Consider the following 23,344-nt stretch of genomic DNA (forward strand, 5'->3'; position numbering starts at 1 on the left):
ATAGACTCGAACACAGGACTACAATTCCCACAAGCCTTTGCTCCACTTCCCCAAAATGCTTTGTAATCTCACGGGAATTCTGAGGTGGGCTGAGATCGAGGAAGGATTTAAGCTGGTGGCAAAGGTTTTTGGGGATCTTTTGGACTTCCGTTTTGGAGCAGGCGCATCTCTTGCGTGATGTGAGGTTATTTTGTCTCGGCCTCTGGCCTAGGCACATGTTTCTTACTTGTATATTCTTTAATCTTTAACCTTTAATAAACCTCTAAAAAATATAATACTTCTTGCAGAGAGAAACTAATTTCTACCTGCCTCAGTCTCCCCATATTCCTAAATTTTAATCTTTACAGTTCCAAGTGGAATGTTCCCATGAGGAAGAGGCAGTTAAAGCTGACCTGGGGAAAAACTGGAAAAACTGGCTCTGGCTCTGGGAGTTGAAGCTGACCAGGGGGATTTGTTTTTGTCTCTCTCTCTGAGATTTGACTGACCAAGAGTTGGAGGAAAGCCAGGTTGAAGGAGAAATTTTTCTTGGTGACTGGCTGAGAGGGAAGAAGCTGAACTGATCTTATTTCTGTCCCAGGCTGAAGGACCCTTGAGGGGGGCTTCTGAAATTAGGCTGAGAGACCTTGGTGGCTTTGTGGAGAAGCAAAGAAGATTTTAAACTGTTGTCCTCCATCTCTCTAACTGTCTCTCTGTCACAGTTTGTGACTGGACTGATTTCCCAATCCCTCAAATTCTTATTTTAGATTAGGGAAATCCTCATCCTCTTCACCTCAATCCCCATCCTGTTTGTTCCCAATAAACCCCTTACCTGAGAAAGGAAAAAGAGTATCTTTATAGACCACTCAGGGGGGAGGGAGGAAGCCAAAAGGCTTACAGAGGTGGTTAAGAGAGGGAGGGAGAAAGAGGGAGGAAGAGGGTAGGAAATAGATTGATCCGTCAGTCATCAATAGAGATTATAGGCAGACCCCAGAGCATTCCCCTGTGGCAACATCCCTCTATCTCTGTAACAGCATCTCTGAATCTCTCAAGAAACTATTTCTATCTCCATAACCAGTAGCAGTTTTCCAGTCACAGTCAAGTCTGAGTACATTCCAGTTAGTTAGTTCAACAACAAATAGTAACACAAATGACCTATTAATACATGAGTTAGCCTGTCCTGGGGCAAATTCTTCTCTGTGCTCACTCAGATAGCCAGATCTGATTGCAGATCTCAGAGAGATGGGTGGGGGAGGGGGTCCTTCCCTATAGCACCCACCAATTTCCTCTCTACTAGCTGCTATCAGAGTCCTGGATCATGTGTGGTGAGTCAGAGAGAAACACTCTTTTGCAGCTGCAGTTGATAGCCTGGGCACTCACAGGCTGATGGTCTGATCTGATCACAGATCACTGGTGATGGGTAGGGGAGGGTATTCAGTTTGACTTTCTGTCCTTTATCTCATGAAAATAGCCTCCCTGTGCTCACCTTTTATGATGTTTTCCTTAGAAGAGTCCCAAGTCCTCCTCTCATGGTGTAAAGATAATTTTAGAGTTGTGACTTAAAATCTAGATTTAATTGGTCACCAGGGGAAATCCCAAATGAAATACCCAAGTCAGGCTGGAATTTCATGGTAATTTAATTAATATAGAGGGAAGGAATTTAAGGAGAAGGAAAGAAGGGGATATAGGATTTCTCGCACATGGTCTGTGCCTGGGGGAGTTTAAAATCCCAGCCTCTAGGTCTCTTAAGAAGATTAGAGGCTTCTAAGAGGATGAAGTTGGAAAGTAAAGGAGGAAACTCGGTCAGAAACTCACCACCGAACTGGACAAATAGCTTGTAGCCAAGCTAAGATGCTGGAAGGCTCAGCAAGCTGCTACCAGCCAACTTTTTGTCGAAAAGGTACAGGAGAGATGAAATGAGCCAATATATAGATCTTTCACCCTTGTATTTCCTCCTCCAAATTTGCACATCTACCAATCACCTCAAAGGCTTTTTTTCTCCAGGACTACCCATACTTTTAGTTCTCATCTTCTTTTGATTAGATTATATCTTTAGAGTTACTTAACACTTCTTTGTTAAGTTCACTTTTTGTTAGTTACTTGACCTTTTTGTGATTAATTTAACCTTTATAGTTACTTAACATCTTTTTCTATTAAGATCTAAAATAGATTTAGCTTAAAGTTCTCGCTTCACTATAAGGTGAGAACTAAGCACCTTCATTGTTCAATCAGGAGATTACAACTTTATCTAACTAGGGTGGAGTAATTTAAAAGTTCACAATCCCCCATGATTTTGTTAGAGTAAGTATCTTCATTGTTAAAATCAGGAGATAGCTAAATCCAATCTTCACACTGGTTGGATTTGGGTTTCTGTTATCTTTGAAGCATGTTATAAATATTAGTGGAAGGATTGTCAGAGAGAGAGATGGAGCTTTTGGTGCTTCTAAGTTGCCATCTTGGCTCTTCCCCACAAAGTCTTGGGCTAAAATACTCTGATAATTATTATCCATGTGACCATGAACAGATCACTTAATGCCTCTGAGCTTTAATTTCAACAAATGTAAAATGATGATAATAATGCCTTTAGTACCTGCCCCATTTGTAAAGAGATCAGCTCTATTTCTTCTCCTGAGTGAACCTTACAGAATGATGCTAAAGATTAAGAGGCCATTTAGAGACAGGGGGTTTGGATTAAGCTGTGTGTGATCTGGGGAAAATCATATCAATTTGTAGTTCTTAGTTTCCCATATATAAAATGAAAGTTGTATGAGGGAGAAAAGGGGTTATTTTTGAAAGGGTTGAACTTGATTGTTTAAGAGTGGTTGCCAGGAATTTAATTAATTCTAGAGATTTATTTATAATTTATTTACAAAATGTAGAAAGAGTGAAGTAAGAAATCAGAGAAAGGATAAGGTCAGATATTTAGCCTAAGCACTAAGTAATTTATCTCCAGCCCCTTGGCTCAACCCAGGCAGGGGAGTTTAGTCCTTAACTGGATAGACTTCAGCCCTTGTAGCTCAGGACCTGGGGAAGTCTCTTCAAAAAACTCCAGCAGTTAAGATTTAGCTTTTCACTCACCATGTGTCAGTCAAAGGAACAGGGTCTTAGGTCCAGCAGATCCTTCTGTCTCTCTTCACCAGCCTCAATTTGAAAGCATAAAGAATTTAATTTAATTTAATTCCTTCAGGAAGTCATCACTCCCTTTTAAAGACATTTTCTCTTGTATCACTTCCTGTGTCTTCCCCTAATTTTACGTCTACCAATCACAGTTAACACTCTGCTCTAGGACTACCCAGAAGGCAGTCAGTTGATTTTGATTCATCACCCACTATTGCACACATGGGTCACAGACCTCCCACTCAGTGATTAATTGGGATGTTTACACTTTTGGTGATTAGATCTAAAAATGGGCAGGTCTCCATACTCTACTTTAAGTAGGGTATTTACAATTTTGGTGACTAAATCTAAAAATAGTCAGGGGTTACAATTTAATCTTCACAATCAGGGGAGAGTTAATTAATTTCATTGTTTTAATCAGGGAAGAGTTAAATTTAATCTTTACAGTTGGATTAAATGATCTCAAAGTGCCACAGGCAAGGTCCAGCCTCACTCATGACTCCAGGGGTTCCCAACAGGTGGTGAATGGATCAGTCAAGAAAATAACAAAAAAAGACAGCTATATATTTTTTGTCCATGGGCATGCTTTGCACCTGATAACTGCTCTGCCATCCCCAGGCCTGGTGTTTATTTTTATACCCATTTTTTTTGGCACACGGATACATTACTTTATGCACATGTCTAAATAGAGATAACTGGAAAAGTGATACATTAACTTTTAACAAATCACTTGATTAATATTCTATATTTTTGTATTGTGATTACAATTCCTGACAGAATAAAGGTTTCACACAAGATAAATGATTTCATCACAGGTGGTTTACTTTTCTCATTACTCTGTGAGGAGCTTGAGCTTACAAACAATCAAGGAAATTTACTTATTACTTTTAATAAAAAGAAATAATCATTCAGAAATTCTTAAAGACAATTCAACAATTATAACATTGAGATTGAGAGGTACTGGGAACACAATTCAGACTTAATATTAGACTGATCATTTTTTCAGGGTTTGTTAGGGAGTTTCTCAATGGGAGGAATCAAGTCACTGAGGCATGATGAAGCTTGGTGTGCATGCACATTTTGTATGGGTCTTTATGATTGATTTGTGTGCTGACTTCATGAGAATAAGTTTCTGTGAGTGGGAAAGTTATGGGCTTGGCTTGTAGCTATGGTCTTGCTAGGAATTATGTACCTAAGTAAAAGTTAACCCATGGGAGTCTTTTGGGATTGGGTTTGAGAGTCTGATTTTTGGGTGATGTTTTGGAGAATTAGAGTGCAGGTATTTTTCTCTTGCATTATTCCTTCTGAGGTTAGGGGGAATAGCAATCATGTCAATTCCATAGGTAAGGGATGTTAATGAGAGAGGTCATGCAAAGGGGACTGAGTGGACAATCACATCTTGCCAAGGGCCACTCTGTGGCCTCCTTAGCTACCATAAGTGACCTTGTCAAGATATTGTGGCCTGATGGCTCCCAGCATCAAAGTCCTCTCTAGTTTTAAGTCCAGTGAACCCATCACCTTGGTTCTTCAGCTAACTAAATTTGTGACTCTAGGCAAACATATTAACCTCTCCAAACTCCAATTCCCTCATGCATAAAATAAGGATATAAATTACCCTATCTGACAAGACTATTAGGAGAAAATTGCTTTGTCAACTCTAATGCATTTGTTAAAACCAGATGTCACTAATGACCTTTGGTCTCTACTGGTCAGATAATTAACTAGTCCTGGTGAAGAGGAGTCTAAATCACTTTTTTATACCTTAAAAACCTTGTAAGCTGGGTATTCTTCTCCCTCTGAGAGATACCAGGGGAAGTGGTATTGATCTTGGGGCCCTATTAGAATGTAAATTCTTTGAAGGAAAGGACAATATTTGTGTTATTATCTTTTTGTTAGCCCAGGGCTTAGCACATAGTGTTGAATAAAGGCTTTCATTCACTGATTCATCACCATTTGCCATAGGAATCATGTCAAACCTACTGTGTAGATAAAATGCTGAAATTCCTTCCTAGACAACCTGGCATGCCTCAGAGTGTATACCTGCTGGTTCACTAGTTTGGGAGCCCCCCTCCCACACACACAATCCATTTTCCTTGTTTTCCTTATCCCTACCTCTTCCAGTAAGGTGATAGTTAACTGTAATGTACAACTACCCACATTAATTTGGGTTCTTCTTATGTGGATCTGCTGATCTTTAATTTTGGAAAATGCTTGTCATGTTTTTCTGGATTTATAAGGGATGAAGCTTGTTTCAAAACCTGATAACAGGCTCACTAGACACCTGGGGCTTTTTAGTTTTCTGTCTTCCTGACATGAAAGATGTGAAGGATCATTCTGGTTCTAACTTCCAAGCTTTAAAAACATGCTTCAACTATTGACTCATCATAGAACTTCACTTTGGGCTAGGGTCTTCTCACTCTAGATCCAACCACCTACATGACATTCTGTCATTGTAGGTATTTACAGAAATATTAGACTTGATGATTTCACTTGGTCTTCTCTTCTTGTCTTGACTTCAAAATGAATTTTGAGAATGAGGTAAGCATTACTCCTTAAGGTTCCCCAGAGCTCCTGTGAGGATCTGGGTGAAGAATTCCCCAAATAAGTTTAGGGGACATCTCAGAATTAAGGAGGTAGTAGGAATTACAATGAATTTTCTAACCCTAGTCATATACTTGTCTCAGACCATGGATTATGAAGCAGTACCAGACAAAAGAAGTAGAAGAATTGATTTAATATTACCCAAAAGAATATTTTGCACGTTTTTATTCAGTGTCCTATTAGGATTGTTTATGCAATAAGAGATTGTAGACAGGAAGAGACTTGTTAACTACAACACGACCATGGATGGGAGCAAAGACCCCAAAGCAGTTAATGCCCAGAAGATGGTACCAGATAAAAGCTTAATGTCAGCAGAAATGCTCAGTGGAGGTAAGACAACTCCTAATGGAGAAGAAATTTAACCCTAACCCTAAATTTGTGCCCAACCAAAATGACAAAATGACCAAAAAATAGGAGAGACACAAGGACAAGAGAACACCATGATGGGATAACTAGAGAATGTTGTCATCAGGGCAGCACTGGAAGTGTGAGTTATCCTAACTTCATGGGTTGTTCTATTATTGGGCTCCATGGGTTCCTGATGTATATGCCCTCTTGGTGTGTGCTCTGGCTTTATTGATTCCTGAATCATTGTCTATTTCTCCTGTTGCCATCAAAAAAGACAGGATTTCATGTTGGAATAGGCACTAAATGCCTATTCCAACATGAATGCATGCACACACACACACAGTTCCTTTAATATAGGGAAAGCAAGAACTTCCTCAGTGTCAAAAGTGGTGCAGGGATCAGCTGGCTTTGATTCAGGACCAATTGCCCATAAGCTTGCCATATCAAGTTACAGAGTCCAAGAGGAATAGAACTCTGCCCCCAACGACATTTTTGCCTACTGCAAACTCAGTGAACCAAGGTCTTGAAAATTCTCTGGGCTGTTCTTTTCTGTTGAACCCTTTTACAAAAGAGTAAAGGGCAAAGGCTCATGGTGTATCCATGTGAGGAGGGCTGAGGACTTCTAGGACCAGAAGGGGAATTTCCCCCATAATTGAGGGGCTATGGCAGAGAGACTCATCAGTGACCAGACTGCTGTGGATCCTAGAGCAGGAGCTCCTGAGTAAAGGCAAGGTGGTATAGGGCTGATCAGAGGGGTAACCTGGGTTCTGCTCCAATACTCCTGGACTTTGGGCAAGGCCCTGGCTGTTTGCCCAAGGCAAACTAGAAATCTGCAAAGTGTGAAGGAATGGGTGTAAAATGAGGACATGCATTCTGTTAGGACTTGAAAGCCAAACTCCCCACCTCTACTCACACCCTCCTATACTTCTAAACCAGAGGACAGCTCCTAGGGGCTATTGGGCAAGAAAAGTTTTGGGTCATTTGGGGTCAACTGGGATTGTATATTTATTTTATTTTTGTTATCTCAGAAACAGGAGAACTTTGGCCAACTGCTTGCCTTCCCCAAATAGTGACTATAAATGTGTTTGGCATCAGCGAAGCTGAGTCATTCAGGAGAGCGTTCTAGGATATATGAACAAGAAAGGCTGCTTCTGAAAACTGGAAAAAATCTTTGGTAAAGATCTCATATTCAACATATAGGAGTAAATGATTCAAATTTGTGACCAAGAGCCATTCCCTAGTGGGCAAATGGACAAAGAAAATGAACAAACAATTTACAAAGGCAGAAACCCAAGTTATCAACAACTACAAGAAAAAAGATTCCAAATTATTCATGATTAGAAAAATGAAAAGAAAACAGCTCCAAAGTTCTACCTCACATCTGTCAGATTGGCAAAGATGATGAGAGGTAGGTGAGAAATGTTAGAGGCTTAACATGCATATAATCATACACTGTTCATGAAGATGTGAACTGGTCCAGGCCATGTGGAAAGCAATTTGGAACTAAGTCCCCGAAGTCACTAAACCTGCTTCTCTGTCCATCAATAATAATATTAGTCTTTTACCCCCAAAGAGATTTAGAAAAAGATGAAAGGGACCCTTATGTACAACAGGATTTATAGTAGCTCTTTTCATAGCATCCAGGTATTGGAAATTATATCTACCTACTGGGAAATGACTAAATAAGTGATGGCATATGCATATAATTTAATATTATTGCACCATATGAAATGGTGATCTGAGGAAACTGGGAAGATTTGTATAGATTGTTGGAGAGCAAGGTGAGTAGAGGCAGGAGAAAAATTTATAAAATGACAGCAACCAACACTAAAAGATTTTAAAACTGTGATCCTTATAAAGATAAATCTTGATTTCAAAGAACTAAAGATGAAACATACTACCCATTTCCTGTGGAGAGTAGATGGAATTAAAATGCAGAATGAGATAGATATTTTTGTATATATCCAATGTGGGAATTTGTTTTGCTGAACTATGCATGTTTTCAAAGAGGCCTTTCTGGGGATAATATTTTATTTTCCCCAGTTACATGTAAAAAAACAATTTTTAACAATTAAAAACTTGATTTATGATTCCTCTTCCTCTCTGGTTACCCTTCCTGTTCTGAGATAGTAAGTAATCTGATATAGATTTTACATGGGAAATCAGGTAAAACATTTTTCCATGTTAGTCCTTTTATGTAAGAAAACCCCAAAATAAAAAATGAAGGAAGTATAATATAATATGTTTTTGTCAGGATTCAGACTCCATCAGTTCTTTCTCTGAAAGGAACTGAGATTTTTTCATCATGAGTCCTTTGGGATTGTCTAAGATGATTGTATTGCTAATATTATGTTTAAAATTCTGTGGAGACTATATCTTAATTTATAATCACTTACTAAATAACAAAAAAGCAGGCCAAATTAAAAAAAGGCACCAGCTGCACGTGTCTGGCCATTCCCTTAGCAGTCTCCTCTCTGAGCTGGCTGGTCTACCTCTGAGCCAGACCTCAGGATCACTAGTGTTCCTTTAGCCAGCTCTAAGCCAAGACTAAAGTAGGACTTTACTGATTTGTCCCCTGATATGACATCTCCTCTTAGAGAGAACATTCTCACTTAGTTTTTACTCTTACTTGCTATTCCTATGACTCTTATATGGAGTTGAAATCAGACTAAGGGATCACATTGACCTTTTGTCATATTTTTGCCCCTCTTTTTATTTGTAATGGCAATTTTCTTTAGTCATGGCAGATTTTAGGCAACTGCAATATTATTTTAACTCACTTACTTGCTCATAGGACTTAAGCTATCTCCACTAGTAAATGGATAAGTATGAGAGGCTTGTTATAATTTTTTGTATATATATATTTTTCTCTTGTTTTAGGGGAAGATAATTTATATATTATTTGGATGACTTATTTAATGCACTCTTAAATAATTAAATTAGCCAAATCATCCTATACAACATCTATTGTTATTATAAAAGGATATACATCATTTTGGAATATTCTTTTTGCTCTCATCAGGTTATATATGTTGGGTATAGGGTTAGATCCTAGTCTCATCCTCCTGAGGGGGGATTGTGGAGATATCCAAAAGATTCATAGATTACTATTTTTAAAAGCAAATTTAGGGGAAGATATTGCTAGTGACCTGGTCAAGGAAAGCACATCTTCCAGAGAACATACTATCAGGATCATCGTGATTTTAGACAAACTAAAAAAATGGTAGCAATAGAAGATGCTTCCAGAAAGCAGACACTACATCCTTAGACTCTGAGTGAGCCTTTGGATATAATGAACTAAACAGTGGAGATTGGGTCATCCATCCCCTACAGTTCTCTTTATAAGTCAATATTTTATTCTGATTGTAAAACCTTTGTGCCAAAAAAAAGGGAATGGCCCCAATGATTCCTTGTCAATGCATCTATCTATCAATAATTTTGTAATGTTTTAGAAACACCCCAAATATAGTGAGACCCTCCACAAAATGTGTAATAATTTTGGAACCCTATGCATCCTGGTGAGACAATCCTGAATAATGTAGAGATATTATATATGGAATGATTGACTGAGGAGACTCATATGTCTCCAGATGAATTGGGATGGATTAAGGAAATTTAACACTACTCTGTACCATTTTTGGCACCCTGAGATAACCTTTTGATTTTAAATAAAAGATCTTACTTCTGAATCTCTGAATCATATCTCTCTGAGGCAATAGGTGGAGTCCTCCCTAGAATCTTGGGAGATGGTCTACTTTTGTTATTTAATAATTATAAATTAAGATAGTCTCCAGAGAATTTTAATCATAGCACCAAGAATAAATTATTCACAGTTGTTGATCATACAATATTGTTGTTACTATGTACACTGTTTTTTTTTTGGTTCTGCTTATTTCACTCTGCATTAATTTCTATAAGTCTTGCCAGGTTTTTCTGAAATCCTCCTGCTTGTCATTTCTTATAGCATAAGAATATTCCATTACAATTACATACCATGACTTAATGTCATTCCTCAATTAATGAGTATTCCCTCACTTTCTAGTTCTTTTCTACCACAAAAAGAACTGCTACAAATATTTTCGTACATATAGTTCTTTTTTCCATGTTTTTTTAGTATCTTTGGGATACAAACCTAGTAGTGGTATTGCTGGGTAAAAGGGCTATATACTGTTTTCTAGTCCTTTGGGCATAGATTCCAATTGTTCTCCAGAATGATAGAATTGGTTCATAACTGCTCCAACAGTGCATTAGTGTCTCATTTTCCCACATGTTCTCCAAATGTTATCATTTTCTTTTTTTGGTATTGTAGCCAGTCTGATAGGTGTGGGGTGGTACTTCAGATTTATTTTAATTTGCATTTCCCTAAATATAGTGCTCCAGAATGTTTTTTATGTAATAAAAAGGTAGCTTTAATGAATTTTTCTAAGAACTGCCTATATATATATTCATATACACACACACACACACACACACACACACACATATATATATATATATATATATATATGCATTCTTTGATCATTTGTCAGTTGGAGAATTACCTGTATTCTTATACATTTGACTAATTTCTTTATGTTTTTTAGAAATAAAATTTATTTATTTATCTCTCTTTATTAGAGAGACCTATAAATTTTTTTCATCATTATGATAATTGTATGTTAGCTTACATTCTATTTCTCACACAATTTATTTTACTTTCTCTTCTTTCATCCTAATGATCCTCAAAAATGTTTTGCTTCTGACAACTATCTACCCCAATTTGTCCTCCCCTCTAATGCCTTCCCTTTCTATCCTACTTACATGTAGAGCAAATTAGATTTCTATGCCCAATTGAATGTATCTATTCTTCTTTCTTTGAGAGAATTCCAATAAGAATAAGGTTCAATAACTCCCTTCCCAATCTCCCTATCCTCCCCTTAACTGTAGAAGCTCTTTACACACTCCATTCTATTTCTCCTTTTCTCCTTTCACAATGCATTTCTATTTCTCACCATTTCATTTTATTTTTTTAATATCAACTCATCTTTTTCAATTCATACTCTTGCCCTCTGTCTATGAATACTCTTTTAAACTACCTTAATAATGACAAAGTTCTTTGGCATTACAAGAATCATCTATGCATGTATTTATGTAAACCGTTTAATCTTATTGAATCTTTTATGATTTCTCTTTCTTGTTTACCCGTTTATGCTTCTTGAGTCTTATGATTGAGAATAAAATTTTCTACTGAGCTGTAGTTGTTTTCATCAGAAGTGGTTGAAAATATTTTATTTCATTGAATACCCATTTCTCCCCATAAAGGGTTATACTCAGTTTTGATAGTTGGGTTATTTTTGGTTATTGCCCTAGCTCCTTTATCCTCTGGAATAACATATTCCAGGCCCTCTGATGCTTTAATGGAGAAGCTACTAAGTCCTGTGTTTTTCTAACTGTGGTTTTAGGATATTAAATTTTTTTTTGCTATTTATAATATTTTCTCCTTCACCTGGTGTTTCTGGAATTTGGCTATTTATTTGGGGATCTCTTTAAGCAAGTCATCAGTGGATTCTTTTCATTTCTATTTTATCTTTTGCTTGTAGAATGTTAGTGGAATTTTCCTTGATAATTTCTTGAAAGATGTTGTCTAGGCTCTTTTTTTTTATCATGACTTTCAGAGAGTCCAGTAACTTTTATAATATCTCTGCTAGATCTCTTTTTCAGGTCAGTTGTGGATATTTGACAATTTCTTCTACTTTTTCATTCTTTTGGCTTAGTTTTATTATTTCTCAATGTATTGTGGAGTCATTAGATTACATTTTATCAATTTTCAGAAACATTTTTCTTCACTCAGCTTTTGTATTTCCTTGTCCATATTCCCCTCCTGTGGCCAATTCTTCCTTTGAAGAAGTTCTTTTCTTCAATGGATTTCTTTACCACTTTTATAATTGACCTATTCTTTTTTTTAAAGATGTTATTTTTCTTCAGCAATTTTGATGCCTTATTTACTAAACTGTTGACTCCTTTTTCTTGCATCACTCTCATTTCTTTCCCTATTTCTAATTTTACCTCTCTTGGTTGATTTTTAAAATCCTTTTTGAGCTTCTCCAGTAATTTTTTTTTTAGTTTGGGACTGCATGCAGCAGAATTTACTTTGTTGTCTTCTTCTGAGTTTGTGGTTTGGTTTCTCCTGCCCCCAAAATAACTTTCTGTGTTGTTTCTTTTTTGTTGTTGCTTGCTCATTATCCAGCCTTTCTCTTGTCTTTTAATTAAAAAATATCTGTTGATGACCAGATCCATTCTTTTTAAAAATGTATTTATTTTTTTATTTGGTCAATTTCAAACATTATTCCTGGTTACAAAAATCATTTTCTATTCCTCCCTCCCCTCCTCCCACCCCTCCCATAGCCAACCTGCATGTGTTCTTGATCAGAACCCATTTCCATGTTGTTGGTATTTGCACTAGGATGTTCATTTTGAGTTTATATCCCCAATCATATCCCCTTCAACCCACATCATTAAGCAGTTGTTTTTCTTTAGTGTTTTTACTCCCACAGTTTTCCCTTTGAATCTGGATAGTGTTTGTTCTCCTGTAACCCTCTGGGTTGTTCAGGATCAATTGAACAAATTGTGGTATATGTTGGTGATGGAATACTATTATACTCAAAGAAATAATAAAGTGGAGGAATTCCATGGGAACTGGAACAACCTCCAGGAAGTGATGCAGAGAAAAAGGAGCAGAACCAGGAGAATGTGCACAGAGATTGATACAGTGTGGTACAATTGAATTTAATGTATTCTTCCTTTGGTGGTAATGCATTGACCAGCTCCATTCTTATGGAGAAGGGGGTACCATTACAAGCTTTAGTTTCTTTTGTAATAGACAGATATTTCTGAGGGTGTCTATTAAAATTCTCCTAGATGACTAATGGATCAAGATTTGCCTACCCTCCTCCCTCAATGCCTCCGTTTCCCTCCCTCTTCAGAAGCCACAGCTTCCCCTCCCCTTCTTCTTCAAATCACTCAGTGTATACTATGAGATTTAGAGAAGATACTCTTTTCTCTCTTTTCTTCGGTAAGGGTTTATTGGGAAGACAGGAGAGGATGGAGGATAAGGTAAGAGGGATGGGGTTTTCCCTAGTCTATACAAGGAGCCTTGGTTTGGAGGATATTGAAACAAAGTCAGTCAGAGAGGTATGAGAACAACTCTGTCTTCTTTCTTCTTCAGCAAATCAGTCAGGTAATCTCTAATTTGATTAATTCAAGTCCAGAGACACAATTAGCTTCTTCACTACTATCAGCCACACCAGCCAAAGCCTCAGTTTCTTCTCTACCACTCTGTCAGAAGCCAACGGTCCAGTTCGGCCCAGTTCAGCTGTTGGCTTGGCTTCAACTATTTTTCCTACTAACATTCCAAACTGGAATGTTCCTTTTGACTGATAGATGATGTCCTTTGCATGCATGTATATTCTCTCTTTTACCCTTTGCATAGCTGCATTCAGAGATAGTTCTTGAGATCTATAAGTTTTCAGTTATTCCAAAGTGATATGATTTAAAGAAAGATGTGTTTAATACTTTCCCCACCTCTGCATTTGTCCTTGGGCAACCACATGTACTATTTTCCATCATAGAATTGTGACCAGGAAGCCCTATTCCCTTGTAGTCATAAGTGCTGATATGTGTTAGTGCTCCTGTTCACCCTGGGGCTGCCATTAGGAACTGATGGATCTACATTTAGACAATGCTACACAGTCCTGTATGTGTAAAGGAAAATATCTCCATCCCCGGGAACCTTAATGGTGGTTGTTACAGAGTAAAGTCATATATGATGGCCTGGTATTCCTTCGCATGCCTGTAAGTTTTTAGGGGCAGAGCTAGTGGGATTTAAAAATGTGATATTGGGAAGGAGAAGTTCTTTTCACTCCCAAAATTGAGATATGGCAGCCACTCTGCTACTGGAGTAAGTATAGGGCTTTAGTTAGCCAAATGAAGAATTGATTCTATTCAGGCTAATCTTTCCTTAAAAGAAAACCTCTGTCTGTCTGTTGGAAGAAAGAAGGAAAGAAAGAAAGAAAGAAAGAAAGAAAGAAAGAAAGAAAGAAAGAAAGAAAGAAAGAAAGAAAGAAAGAAAGAAAGAAAGAAAGAAAGAAAGAAAGAAAGAAAGAAAGAAAGAAAGAAAGAAAGAAAGAAAGAAAGAAAGAAAGAAAGAAAGAAAGAAAGAAAGAAAGAAAGAAAGAAAGAAAGAAAGAAAGAAAGAAAGAAAGAAAGAAAGAAAGAAAGAAAGAAAAATGTAGTATGTTTTGGTCTGCATTGAGACTATCAGTTCTTTCCCTGGATATGGATGACATTTTTCATCATGAGTGTCTGGGATTGTCTTGGATGAGCACTTCCTTTTTCATTCTGGAGTAGAGTAATCTTAACAAATCATAACTGACCAACAAATTCTTTTCTATGGTTCCTTCTTTGATCCCTTAAAATACTCTATATCCTAAAAAATCCTTTTAAAAAGCTCTCTTGTACTTAAAAATCCTTCCATTGGTCTTAATATCTCTTCAAGAGGCCACTATATCTCTCCTTGCTTGCTAAGCCAGACTCCCAAAAAAGGCTATCTTCACTTGTTGCCTGGAGGTAACAAGTCTTCTCATTCATTCCTCAGTTCTTTGCAGTCCAGCTTCATTTCCAATTTCCTGCTGGACAGCTCCACTTGGATATTTCCTAAGCATCTTAAACTCAATCTATGGGTCTCCCAAACCACCTAGTCCTTCTAAGTCAATGCCAATGTCCCTATTTTGACTGAGGGCACTGTCAAGCAGTCAAAAAGCATATACTGAGGACCTTTTGTGTGCCAAGTACTGTGTTCAGTGCTAAGAATTATATTTTAATAAAAATCCAAGATTTAACATTTTTTGTTTGAGAAAGATCTTCAAGGAAAGAAGTTTGCTAACTCCAAATTCCAGAGAATGAACTGTTTGCATAAAGATCCCTGAAAAATCTATGCTACATCAAGAAGATTCAGAATTGAACTTTGGGGTGTGGTTAATTGAACTTAAGGTTGATTGAACATTTAATTTGAATGTATACTCTTATGCCAAAAGGGGACTACTCCCTAATTGGTTTTTGTCAATGCGCCAAACAAAACATTGGTTTTGCTTTCTCTCTTCTATTTTCCTCTTATCTCTAACTATTGTAGTTTCCTCTTAGAAGGGAAAATTTTGTATGCACCTGCAGTTAGAAGAATTTAGAGGTTCAGGATGATTATGTTTAGTGATCAATCATCATCAGGGGGGATTGTGAATTTTTAGATGTTCTCTACCCTGAATAGTCTTTAAAATCCTAGCAATCAGGAATGTATACACCCCTACTTAAGAATTATTAAGTGTTGAGGAGGATGGCCTATGACAGACATGTGCTAGCAAGTGACAAATAAGAAACAACTGACTGACCCCCTGGGCTGTCCTAAGTCAAACTTAAGCTACCATTGCTACATGTGAGACATAGGAATTGATGTAAAGAACAGTCTATATATTTCATATCACTTCATCTCTCTGGGCTCTCTCATGGTGATGTGGCTCTCTCTCTGGCTTGTGTGGCTTGTGGCAGCGTGCTGGGCATCTTGGCAGTTTGCTGATTGCGGCTTGCCAGTGAGGTGACTGAGAGAAGCTCTGTAGCGTGGGTTAGTTGAGTCATCTTCCCTGAGTGACCTGGGGTGAGTGGTTAGGCTGATTTCCTCCTTTCCTTTACCACCTAAAGCACTATCCTCTTAGGAGGCCCCTCATCTCGGAGTAGACCTTGTGGCTGGAAGCCAAGCTAGTTTTAAACTTCTGAGGAGGCCTCGTGGCTGAGTTCTCGGAACTCCCCATGGCTTAGGCTAGGTGGGGAAAAAACTTATACCCTTTTCTCTCTTCTTCTTAATTCCTTCCATTATAATTTAACCACCGTGAAAATCCCAAACTGACTTGAGCATTTTATTGGGATTGAATTAATCCCTGGAGACCACTTGTGTAATATATTCAGTCAATAACCCCTAATTTTACTCTTAACAGAATATAAACACAAAGAATGAGATAATATCTACTTTCAATAATTTTATAGTGAATTAATGCAATTAATCATGTACATATATAAGTATATAAAGAAAAAAAACAGATAATTGGGATTTTACCACAGACACTACAGCGAGCTGGCCGGCAGCCACTGCATATAAGGGAATATCTACCAGATTATGATTTTAAGTAGGAGAAAGAAGCCAGAGAGAGGTTTTGAGAAACTAAGGCAGACACATACAGATCAGATTCCAGGGAGGAATGGGCGTACATTCCTGTTATCTTTCTTTGTAGGGCATTCAGTGAAGAAAGATAAAAAATAGCCAAGAATGCGTGGATAGTGGAATACTAAGATAGGATCAGGAATCAGGTGAGAGGATAGAGTCAGATGAAGACCACTGGCAGAATTGGGAGCCAGGTGCAGATTGCACTGGCTGGTGGTCAGGAGAGAAGGAAGAAAAGAATAAAGAAAGAAGGCAATGGGGCTCCATAGCAGGAGCTTTCCATGTGGCCAGCAGGCAGGTTAGAGAGAGAGAAGAGAAGAAAGAAAAAGAGGAGGAGGATCGTGCGTGCTGGTCCTGTCTTTATCAAGGTAATGAGGTAAGAGGTACATAATGCATATGCAACAGCACATAGTAGATTGCCATTGGTTCAAATGTAAATTACAACAAGTTCCAGGCATGGATTACTCTAACCAGGTGAAGACAAAGAAGTCTGGATTCGCACCAGAATGTTAGGAATGCTGAGATCAAAGGTCAAGACCTTTACTGCCATGCTCAGGTCTGACCATGCGTTTCTTAATACAATTACATAGATCAAATATCTACCTTATACATACACATGTGTTGTGGCATTTAAAAGAGTGGGAGCCATAAACTGTAAGAGTTAAAATAGTTGAGGTTGTAAACTGTATTGAGTAAAATAGTGGAAGATATAATTGTGGGTGAGTAAATTTGTGACTGCAGGAAATATGTTTTCCCTACAGTGTCTTGTTTTAAATCAATATTTAAGGTGGTTGCCAGGGAAATATTCCCAATTATGAATATACCCAAGTCAACTGGGTTTTATAGAGACTTTAATTAATAATACAATGAGAAATCAAAGAAAGAGAGAAAAAGAGGAAATAAGGAGAAAGGATAGGCCAGCCCAGGGCAGTCCTGGCCAACCCAGGCCTAAGCCCTTAAGAGAAAGAATCAGTCAGTCCTTTATCACTCACCACAAGATTTGTCCAAGCAAGGATTCTAGTGACACCAGGCCAGCATCATCTCAGCTGCTTTCACCAGCTCCATCCTCAATCTGAATGTTTCAGAATGTCTGCTGAGCTCCTATCTGAGCTCCTATTTAAAGGGCAATTTCTCCTATGTCACCTCCCCTAAGTCCTTACATCTACCAATCACAGTAGACATTTTCCAAAGGACAGCCCATTCTGAATTCACACCTGAGTAGACTAATCCCTTTAGTAATTCACACCTGAGTAGGTTAGAATCTCTGAGTAAGTTTCTCACCTCTTTGTCGCATGTAAGTTTGCTTGACCTTTATAGATACTTAACACCCCTTTGTATTAATTCTAAAAATAGGCATGGCTTAAGTATGGGTGTAAGTACTTTTCATTGTTCAGCAAAGAGTTTTCTGCCCTAAAGCAGTCTTAAGTACGGGTGGAGTAGAGGTCTTCACATTTTTGATCTAAGTAGAGTTCTCACATTTTAGATCTAAGTAGCTTCACTGTTTAAAATGGGGAATAGCCCCAATAGGGAATTGTCCCATAAAATTCCCCAATGGGGAATTTTTTAACATTCACAAGTCTGAGAAATTTCAAGATTCACAGTGTGGACTGTTACAGACACTGACACAAAATCCAAAGATCTTTCTCCTCAACTATGTTGCAAGATTTGGGGACTAAAATCATCTCAAGAGGTGCTGGGAGTCATCAGGGCACAACACCTTGACAAAGTCACTTGTGGCAGGTGAGAGATCACAGAGTGGCCCTTTGGCAAGATGGAATTGCCCACTCAGTTTCCTCTGTATGACTTCTCCCATTAACACCCCTTACTAATGGAATTGATATGATTCTTGTTCTCTCCCTAGCCTCAGAAGGAATAATATAAGACGAATATACTTGCACTCTATTTCCCCCAAACATCACCCCAAACCCAAAAGACTATCATGGGGTAACTTTTACTTAGGTACATAATTCCCAGCAAGCCCAGAATTTCCCCTACTCCCCTACAAAGAAACTTATTCTCCTAAAGCCAGCATATAAATCAATCATAAAGGCCCATACAAAATGTACAACTACACCAAGCTTCATCATGCCTCAATGACTTGATTTCACTAACCAGAAACCCCCCTTGGTAGAAACTCCCTGCTAACCCTGAACAATGATCAGCCTGATAATTAATCTGAATTGTGTTCTCAATACTCCTCTGATCTCTCAAGCTCAGTATTATGATTATTAAATTGTCTTTAAGAATTCCTGATGGGTAAACATGGCTGCAATCTAGACGTGACTCGCTTCCCTCCCCGGCACCGAAAGAAATAGACTACCTCAAAAGAGCATAAAAATTACATTTGGAAGAACGGAGGGACTCCCCAGTAGCCCACAGAAATGAAGGTACATGGGGTTTGAACATTTCCACACTATAAGGAGGAGGAAAAGCTCACACAAAAACATGAACTGAGCCGCCCCTCCCCCCCAACCAGAGTAAGCTATCAGAATGCTCACTGGGACAGCGAGTGAGTGAGGAGCATCTCTGTCTGGCGGGGCACACCAGGGTCCTCGGGATCTAAAGACTGCAAGGAAACGACCTCTCATGGTGGTTTCACGGGAAAATCCTGTGCTGAGCAAAGGGGTGGCGGTGCTGAGAGGCTGCGCTGAGCAAAGAGGCTCTGAGAGGTTGCACTCAGCAAAGGGTGACCATGCTGAGAGGCTGCGCTGAGCAAAGGGGCGGCGGCACTGAGAGGCTACGCTGAGCAAAGGGGCTGCTGTGCTGAGCACAGGGACCCGCGCTCTAAGAAACCTCGGAGGCTGGGAAGAACTAGTCTGAGGCAACCTAAATTCACAGAAAACCCGCCCACATCACCCAGACCCCAGACCAAAAAATAAAGTAGAATAAAACCACCAAAGGGATGGCTCACATGTCCCAAAATCAAGCCTTCAAGAAGAAAGGGGGGGGAGTGACTATTGAAAAATTTTATGGAGGGAGTACCCAAGGAAAAGAAGAGAATGAGGATGAAATCCAAACAAAATCAGAACATGCCTCCCAAAATGGAAACTATCCACAAGCTCTGGAAGATCTCAAACTGGAGCTTACCCAAAAGATGGAAACCTTTTGGAAAAAAATGGGAGAAAGAGATCAGAAGTCTGATAGATAAGATTTCACAATTGGAGAAGGAGCTGGAAGCATCTAATAGAAGGGCAGACAAAGCTGAAAAGCAAAACCAGTCCCTAACGACCAGAATTAAGCAAATGGAAGACAACGAGATTACAAAACAGCAAGAATCAATAAAGCAAAGCCAAAAAATTAATGAATTAGAAGAAAACATGAAATATCTCACTGAAAGGGTCACAGACTTGGAAAACAGAGGAAGAAGAGACAACCTCAGAATTATTGGTCTCCCCGAAAAAACCAGAGATAGACAAAAACCTCAATGTTATTCTATAGGAGATTATAAAAGAAAATTGCCCACATGTTCTGGAGCAAGGGGGCAAAATAGAAATAGAAAGGGTTCATAGAACACCCTCTATACTAAATCCCCAAAAGACAACCCCCAGGAATGTAATCGCCAAATTCAAGAGCTTCCAAGAAAAGGAGAAAATTCTACAAGAAGCCAAGAAGAGGAGCTTCAGATATAGGGGGGCTCCCATAAGGATCACACAGGACTTAGAGGCTAACACACTAAGAGACTGCAACGCATGGAACACGATATTTAGAAAGGCAAGAGAGCTGGGTCTCCAACCAAGAATCAACTACCCAGCAAAACTGACTATATACTTCCAGGGGAAAGTATGGGCATCCAACAAAATAGAAGATTTCCAAGCATTTGCTAAGAAAATCCCAGAACTTAGTGGAAAATTTGATATCCAAACACAGAAAGCAAGAGAAACATGAAAAGGTAAATATGAAAGAAAGGGAAAAGGAGATAAATCTTATCTTTTTCTTTAAGTCAAACTCACTTCTATAAGGACTACATTTATATCAAATTATATATATTAATATGTGGGGAAAATGTATTGTTTAACTCTCAAAAATTGTATGCATCATAAGAGTAGTTAGACAAATCATACATAGGGAAAGACTGGGGCATCAAGAAGATTTGGTGAAAAGGGGAGCAAAGAAAGAAAAAGGGAGGGGGGAATCATCTATAATACTAACATTTACTTCAAGAAATGGGGGGGAACTAAATAGAATAATCTTTCCCATACAAAGATACACATGGGAAGGGGAGGGGAAGAACTCTCATATGAGAAGGAGAGGAAGAGAGCGTGAAGTGGTATTACTTAAACCTTACTCTCAGTGAAATCAAATCTGAGAGGGAAGAACATCTAGATCCAGTGGGATCCTGAATTCTATCTTATCCAACACGGTAAGAAAGAAAGGAAAATCAAGGAGGGGGAGGAGGGATGGAGTATATAAAAAGAGGGAAGGAGAGGGGGGAGGGGAAGGGAGCATAAAAAGGGAGGGGCTAGAAAGGGAAGCATCTCAAGGAAGGGGACTAGGGGGACTGACCTAAAGTAAATCACTGGTTCAAAAGGAGATAGCTAGAGAAGAAAGGTCAGAACTAGGGGAAGTTATCAAAATGCCAGGGAATCCACAAGTAACAATCATAACTTTGAACATGAATGGGATGAACTCACCCATAAAACATAGACAAATAGCAGATTGGATTAGAACCCAAAACCCTACCATTCGTTGTCTTCAAGAAACACACATGAGGCGGGTTGATACTCACAACGTTAGAATTAAAGAATGGAGTAAGACCGTTTGGGCCTCATCTAATAGAAAGAAGGCAGGAGTTGCAATCATGATATCTGACAAAGCCAAAGCAAAAATAGACTTGATCAAAAGGGATAGGGAAGGCAAATATATTCTGTTAAAAGGGAGTAGAGACAATGAAGAAATATATCACTAATCATTATGTATGCACCAAATGGTATAGCATCCAAATTCTTAATGGAGAAACTAGGAGAATTGAAGGAGGATATAGACAGGAAAACCATATTAGTGGGAGACTTGAACCAACCACTATCAAATTTAGATAAATCAAACCAAAAAATAAACAAGAAAGAGGTAAAAGAGGTGAATGAAATCTTAGAAAAATTAGAGTTAATAGACATATGGAGAAAAATAAATAGGGACAAAAAGGAATACACCTTCTTTTCAGCACCACATGGCACATTGACAAAAATAGATCATACACTAGGTCACAGAAACATGGCACTCAAATGCAGAAATACAGAAATAATAAATGCAACCTTTTCAGATCATAAAGCAATAAAAATATTGATCAGAAAGGGTACATGGAGAGCCAAATCAAAAATTAATTGGAAATTAAATAATATGATACTCCAAAATCGGTAAGTTAGAGAAGAAATCATAGAAAAATTAATAATTTCATTGAGGAAAATGACAATGGTGAGACATCCTTTCAAATCTTATGGGATGCAGTCAAAGCAGTACTTAGAGGAAAATTCATGTCCATGAGTGCATATATTAACAAATTAGGGAGGGCAGAGATCAATGAATTGGAAATGCAAATAAAAAAAACTTGAAAGTGAACAAATTAACCCCCCCCCAGAAGAAAACCAAACTAGAGATCCTAAAAATTAGGGGAGAAATTAATAAAATCAAAAGTGATAGAACTATTGAGCTAATAAACAAGACTAGAAGCTGGTACTTTGAAAAAACCGACAAAATACACAAAGTACTGGTCAATCTAATTTTAAAAAGGAAAGAAGAAAGGCAAATTAACAGCATCAAGGATGAAAAGGGGGACCTCACCTCCAATGAAGAGGAAATTAAGGCAATCATTAAAAACTACTTTACCCAACTATATGGCAATAAATATGCCAATCTAGGTGATATGGATGAATATTTACAAAAATATAAATTGCCTAGACTAACAGAAGAAGAAATAGATTTCTTAAATAATCCCATATCAGAAACAGAAATCCAACAGGCCATCAAAGAACTTCCTAAGAAAAAATCCCCAGGGCCTGATGGATTCACCAGTGAATTCTATCAAACACTCAAAGAACAACTAACCCCAATACTATACAAACTATTTGACATAATAAGCAAAGAGGGAGTTCTACCAAATTCCTTTCATGACATAAACATGGTACTAAGTCCAAAACCAGGCAGGTCAAAAACAAAGAAAGAAAATTACAAACCAATCTCCCTAATGAATATAGATGCAAAAATCTTAAATAGGATACTAGCAAAAAGACTCCAGCAAGTGATCAGAAGAGTCATTCACCACGATCAAATAGGATTTATACCAGGGATGCAGGGCTGGTTCAATATTAGGAAAACCATCCACATATTTGACCACATCAACAAGCAAACCAACAAGAATCACATGATTATCTCAATAGACGCAGAAAAAGCCTTTGATAAAATACAACACCCATTCCTATTAAAAACACTAGAAAGCATAGGAATAGAAGGATTGTTCCTAAAAACAATAAACAGTATACATCTAAAACCATCAACTAATATCATCTGCAATGGGGATAAACTAGATGCATTCCCATTAAGATCAGGAGTGAAACAAGGATGCCCATTATCACCTCTATTATTTGACATTGTACTAGAAACACTAGCAGTAGCAATTAGAGAAGAAATAGAAATTGAAGGCATTAAAATAGGCAAGGAGGAGACCAAATTATCGCTCTTTGCAGATGACATGACGGTCTACTTAAAGAATCCTAGAGATTCAACCAAAAAGCTAATCGAAATAATCAACAACTTTAGCAAAGTTGCAGGATACAAAATAAACCCACATAAGTCATCAGCACTTCTATATATCTCCAACCCAGTTCAGGAGCAAAAAATAGAAAGAGAAAATTCCATTTAAAGTCACCCAAGACAATATAAAATAATTAGGAATCTATCTGCCGAGACAAACACAGGAACTATATGAACACAACTACAAAACACTCTCCACACAGCTAAAACTAGACATGAACAATTGGAAGAACATTAACTGCTCATGGGTAGGACGAGCCAATATAATAAAAATGACCTCTTACCCAAACTCATCTATCTATTTAGTGCCATACC

General features: G+C 38.0%; 1 long non-coding RNA gene across 1 annotated transcript in view; it reads right to left on the bottom strand.

The window, feature by feature from the left end:
* The window catches only part of LOC130456834 (uncharacterized), a 44,998-nt gene that overhangs the window by 7,326 nt on the left and 14,328 nt on the right, over nucleotides 1–23,344 (bottom strand). Inside the window, exon 2 of the long non-coding RNA XR_008915849.1 lies at nucleotides 3,055–3,117. This is a non-coding gene — a long non-coding RNA (uncharacterized LOC130456834). The remainder of the gene's footprint in view (nucleotides 1–3,054; nucleotides 3,118–23,344) is intronic.

The sequence above is a fragment of the Monodelphis domestica genome, chromosome 1, assembly GCF_027887165.1.
Source record: "Monodelphis domestica isolate mMonDom1 chromosome 1, mMonDom1.pri, whole genome shotgun sequence".
NCBI lineage: Eukaryota > Metazoa > Chordata > Mammalia > Didelphimorphia > Didelphidae > Monodelphis > Monodelphis domestica.